The sequence below is a fragment of the Otolemur garnettii genome, unplaced genomic scaffold, assembly GCF_000181295.1.
Source record: "Otolemur garnettii isolate 467f Iridium unplaced genomic scaffold, OtoGar3 scaffold00004, whole genome shotgun sequence".
Lineage (NCBI taxonomy): Eukaryota > Metazoa > Chordata > Mammalia > Primates > Galagidae > Otolemur > Otolemur garnettii.
This window is the reverse complement of record NW_003852399.1, coordinates 28473381-28479380: the sequence shown is the minus strand read 5'-3', so window position 1 is coordinate 28479380 and position 6000 is coordinate 28473381. Positions and strand designations below refer to the sequence as shown.

At 48.1% G+C, this 6000-nt stretch overlaps 1 protein-coding gene across 1 annotated transcript in view; it reads left to right on the top strand.

Moving 5' to 3' along the window:
- MATN2 (matrilin 2) overlaps positions 1 to 6000 on the top strand; it is a 147285-nt gene that overhangs the window by 80221 nt on the left and 61064 nt on the right. The gene's annotated exons all lie outside the window — the stretch shown is intronic.

The window sequence follows — 6000 nt, the reverse complement described above, 5'->3', positions numbered from 1 at the left end:
GGCCCAGGCTGGACGAACCCGCCACCTTAGGTGTATGTGGCTGGCGCCTTAGCCACTTGAGCCACAGGTGCTGAGCCTATTTTGATCTGTTTTATTCACTGTTGTTTTCTAGCACTTTGAACCATTTCATGATTGAACAGATTAATTCAATCATTCACAATTTTTTTTATAATTGACCACATGCCAGATATTTGAGCTAGAGTGTTGAATAAGACAAATATGGTGGCTGCCCTCATGTGACAGGGGAGACAGATGTGAAATAATTCATCTCAAATTATTAACTTATAATGGTGGTGAGGACTACAAAGGGAAGTCTTGAGGGAAGACTTGACTCCTGATGGGTAAGAGTCCCTTGAGAATGTAGCCTTTCAAGTGAATCCCAATGGTGTATAAGAGTTAAATGGGTGAAAAGGAGGCAAGAAAGGGGTGTGAACAGTCCAGGAAGCAGGAATGGCATGTGCAAAGGCCCTGAGGCATGAAAAAGCTTCATTTGGAAAATGGAGAGGAAAGTTGATGAAATAGAGAAAACAAGAGGGACCACTGGAAAAGATCGGAGAGGTGAAGGGATGGATCGTGCAGTACCCTGACCAAATATTAGAGATTTGGACTTCATCCTAGAGCAGTGGGAGTTTTAAGCAGACAAGAAGCAGGAGTTGATAACTCTGACTGCAGGGGAACCCTGGGCTGGGATGGATACAATAAGACCAGTAATAAGAGTCTGCCATGGTTGTCTACTTGAGAGATGACGGTGGCTCCACATTGGCAGGGGAGGTGAAGAAAAGTGGGTCAATGAGATCTGAGGATTGATTGCATTTGAAAGGTGCAGGAGAGGGAGAAGCCCCATGGCTTCCAAGTTTCTGCTGCCATCCTTGACCCCAAGGTGAAAATTAGCCATGCTAAAGGGAAGTTAAAGAGCACTTTGCTTTCTTCCCAGCTGTCCCATTTCTGCCCAATGACATTCATTAATTGAGACAGTGCTCTAGGCTGACCAGGAAGAGAGGCTGCCAAATCAAATTAATAGATGGCCACTAAGCCCCGGCTGTGTGAATGCATGGTATTATACAGGCTCTACAGGGAAGGCCATGACTCATGAGAGACAGCCCTGTCCCTCACGGAGCTCACAGCCTAGGTAGGAGTGATGAGTTAGGAACCCCTGATGGGTCTGTTGGTGTAACGTGGGCATGGGCTGTGCCAAGCACTGTGGCAGGTAGTGGGATGCACAGATACTGAGGCACACAGGTTCCTTCGCTGTCATGGCCATTCTGGTGATGGCTCTATACTCTGAGCCCTCTTCTGGGACTGGAATACCTCTTGCTGGGGAAGAGGAGAGGCATATACTTGGAGAGAGTGTTGTTCCCATCTCACTCATCTTCCTAGGACTCATTTCTGATGGAGAAGAGTATTTTTAGGACTTTGGGAACATCCCTGTTAGGAGGTGAAGCACACGGGCCTTTGTTATCATTCAGCAAATAAACACTTTCAGAGCCCAACCATGTGTGTGCTGGGATTCCACACGAGGCTCTGGGTCAGACCAGCTCATGCTATCGGCAGACAGACGTGTGATCAAGTCCTCCCAGTGACATGGGATAAAGGCATGCATGCTAGGCTGCGCCATGTCTCTGGTGCTGTGGGGGCCCAGGGTAGGAAGCCTAAAGGCAGTCATCTTGGAGAAGGCATCCCTGAGGGGGTGACATGTGATGGGGGCTGTGAGCAGTCAGGGCGGTCACCATGTGGGGAAGGTGGAAGGCTGTGCCAGGGGTAATGGGTGCTCAGAACCCAGAGCTTCTCACCCTTCAGCAGAATCCTCCCAGCTAAAAGAAGTGCTGTTTTCCAAAAGCATAAGGAATCTTCCAAAAACATCTGTATTTGTTTCAAAAGGAAGTGACCACTGCCAGAAAAACAGCAAAGTTGTTTTGTCAGAACCCAGTCTGTATTTATTCTTTTGTCCTTGTTTAATTAGATTAATCCCTCAATGGTTTCCCCTGGGTCAGTACAAATCACTTATGGCCATAAATCCCCGACATTCTAAAAACAGCACAAAAGGACAGTGCACACGAAGCCAACTGGCAAGCTTTCTGTTAGTGGGACATTCCTTCTGGAGTGTGAGCGTCAATCCCACCTGGGCCCACTACCTTTGCACCTTCCAGGAGGAGTCTGAGGCTCTTCTAGCCACTTGGAGAAGGGAGCAAGGCAGCAGTCACCTGAGATTAATGAAGAGAGGAGACGAGTGTTGGGATCTCAATTAATAAAGGGGGCGACTGACTCCTGGTCTGGGCACCTTCCCCCTGGAGGAGTGTGGGGACTTTGTATCTGTTAGGGTCAGTGACACCTAGCCCAGCTGTACCCTGGGCCCTCTAGGGAGTTTTAGCAAACACCGCTGCCCGAATCCTGCCTCAACATATCTGATCTGATCGGGGGTGGGCAGTATGTTGGCAGCAAGAGTTTCATAAGGTCCCCAGGCAGTTCTGATGCGAAGCTGAGGTTGGGGACTGCTGCCTCTGTAGCTGGCACCTTGCTGTTATTCACAGACTTTATGGGGGTGTCCCAGCCTGTCCTAAAAGGAATAAGCATTTCATCGTCTCTCTCCATCTGCCCTGGAGAGGGAAGGAAGTCTTTTGGAAAAGAAATGATTGTTTCTTCAAGGTTCTGGTTCATTGCTTTTGAAATGCTACCTTTAAAAGGGTTCTTTTATAATATAATATGTTGGTTTGTCCCCATTATTGTTATATAAAAACTCTTGGAAAATTTGAAATGAGATGATTCTAAGTAGGAGAATAAAAGTCACCTGTACACCCAGCACTCCTAGGTAACCACGGTTAGAAGAGGTACCTGTGGGACCCTGAGGGGGCAAAGCAGTCTCTGCAGCAGAGAGTGGGAGGGCCCTGCTACCTCCCCTCCAGAGACCAACTTGGGACTTTGGAGGGCAGCTGGGTCCAGCATGCTGGAATGTCGCTTTCTAGCCATTAGGACTTTGTGCGGAGGATGCTGCCTGCCCACTCGTTGGGCTGGGAGCCTAGTGCCACAGACACAGCAAACCTGTCACTACATACACACATATGTAACTAACAGGGGAAAAGTGCAGGGGGTGCTGACACTGATGGGTGAGGCCACAAGCTCCAAGAACACTGAAAACGCCCATAGCAAGAGGTTAAATCCCCATCACCATGCAGGCAAACTCAACCCGGAATTCAGAAACCTACTGCCATTCCCAAAGTTGTGATTTTCATTTAACTGCGCTAGAAGTCCTTGAAGTTTCCCAGAGCTGAGAGCTCTGTGGGGCTGCCAGGTCTCTCTCTCAGAAGTCCAACTCAGGTGAGATGGCAGGTCTCCCCCTTTAAGGATGAGCCCTCCGTGGTCCCCATTGCTGCTGAATGGCGTGCAGATGGCTCAGCCCCTGTACAGACAGCCCTCTGCTATCTGGCGTCCGCAGCCTGCCCCATCCTCTCTCTTGCCTCTTCCTCTGGAGTTCCCCGTGTGGAGTCAGCTGCCATCCGCACCTGTCCTGCCTTCCTCTGCTTCTGCACACTGACTCACACTTCCCAGCCTGGAATGCCATTTCTCTGTCTCCGCGCCCCTGCGCCTCTCCCTGTTTGACTCCCATAGCTGTGTCAGCATCTCTCTCAGGGGTTTCTGTCCCGTTCTACCTCATACTGTAGTTATTTACACGGCATCTGCTAGCCACTTCGTCCTTTCAGTTACTCAAAGGGGGCAGGTTTGTCCTCCCGCAGGACCTTTGCATTTGCTCTTCTAGCCAGAAGTGCTGCCTCACACCTTCGTGTACTAACCCAGAGCGAATGCACGCTGCACAACAGCGGGACCCCTTCTCTCGGTAGCCCACTGCTGACTCCCCCACGCCTGGGACACAGTGGTGCTCAACGTGTGTTTATCCGGTCAATGAGTGAATAGCCTATGATTCAGGCGGTATCTCTGCCTGGGGCTTAGAACTAACTGGAGGTTTTGTTATTCTTTGATTGTTCACTTTGCTTTTCACGTTGGCTGCAGTTTTTTCCGGTTCTTGGTGTTTTCCTTACATCAAAATCCACTGGAAGTCCCATTTGGGGGTTCCCACTAGAAATCTAAGACAGAAACCTACTCGTAAGAGGTAAAGGACTTTGCATCTCTAATTTCATTCGCATACTTAATTGATTTGGGCATGAAAATGCTCTTTTTCAGGATTTTAAAACCAGAATTCTCACTTGTGGAATCTTAGGCCTAAACCTTTTTTTTGAGACAGGAGTTTCACCCTGTCACCTTAGGTAGAGTGCCATGATGTCTTAGCTTAGAGCAACCTCAAACTTTTGGGCTCAAGTGATTGTCTTGCCTCAGCCTCCCTAGTAGCTGGGGCTATAGGCGCCTGCCACAATGCCCGGCTGCTTTTAGAGACCAGGTCTTGCTCTGGCTCAGGCTGGTCTTGAACTCCTGAGCTCAAGCCATCTTCCTGTCTTGGCCTCCCAGAGTGCTAGAATTACAGGCATGAGGCCACTGTGCCGGGCCCATCCAAGCTGTTCTTGCTGGGAAATAGTGCCCTAGACTGATGGATTGAAGAGGCTTTTGTCCTTTTCACTCTCTGACATGTTCTTAGTCCTATTGCAATAGATGTATTCTGTGAGTGCATTACCACCCTGCATGTGTATGGACAGCCAGAGCGCAGCACTTGGTGGACATGTAATAAACATCTGACCAAAATAAGACCACAGATGGCCCTCCATCCACTTCTTGGTAATCTTTGTTACCCCTACCTAACATCTTTTGGCTTTTCCATCCTCCTCATTTGTCACTGGGATAAACAGAGCACAAAGAGGATTTTCAAACATCCTTCTGGTAAGCAAATGGACTGAAGAAATTATCTCCAAAGGGAACGGTGCCGATGTGGGAATTCAGGGCTATTCTTAGACTGGCTGAGTTTTGGTGGAACAGCAGGTCTTTTGATTGGCTCCTACACCAGCCACCCCATCTGTAGAATGTCAAAGCGCTGAATCATCTCGGTGTACATCAGCGAGACTGTGATTACACAGCACTTCAAGATCCCAAAGGAGGGGGAGCTTGATGCCAACGAGTGCAAATGCCGCTTGTGAAAACTGACAGTTCTCCAGGGCCATCAAGATATTTTCAGAGCACCTTTCATTGACGTAAGAAAATATAAATTAGGCTGGGCCTGGTCGCTCACAGCTGTAATCCCAGCACTCTGAGAGTCCTAGGCAGGCGGATTAGCTGAGCTCAGGAGTTCGAGACCAGCCTGAGTAAGAGCGAGACCCTGTCTCTAAAAAATAGCCAGGTGTTGTGTTGGGTGCCTGTAGTCCCAGCTACATGGGAGGCTGAGGCAAGAGAATAGCTTGAGCCCAGGAGTTTGCGGTTCCTGTGAGCTATGATGCCATAGCACTCTACTGAGGGTGACAGAGTGAGACTTTGTCTCAAAAAAAAAAAAAGAAAGAAAGAAAACATAAATTGATATTAATTAAACACTGTTTACTGTATTTCATAGAGGCAATTAATTATTCCAACTTTGAAAAAAATATTTTTATTGTTGTATTTGTATACCATGGACTGCTATTCAGCCATAAAAACAGATGGGGACTTTTTTTTTTTTTTTTTGAGACAGAGCCTCAAGCTTTCGCCCTGGGTAGAATGCTGTGGTATCACAGCTCACAGTAACCTCTAACTCCTGGGCTCAAGTGATTCCCCTGCCTCCATCTCCCAAGTAGCTGAGACTACAGACACCTGCCACAATGCCTGGCTATTTTTTGGTTGCAGCCATCATTGTTGTTTGGCAGGCTCAGGCTGGATTTGAACCCGCTAGCTCAGGTGTATGTGGCTGGTGCCTTAGCTGCTTGAGCTATAGGTGCCAAGCCAACAGATGGGGACTTTACATCTTTTGTATTTACCTGGATGGCATTGAAACACCTTCTTCTTAGTAAAGTATCAAAAGAATGGAAAAGTACCCAGTGTACTCAATACTAATATGAAACCAGTAGACAATCTAATATACACCCACATAAGAGA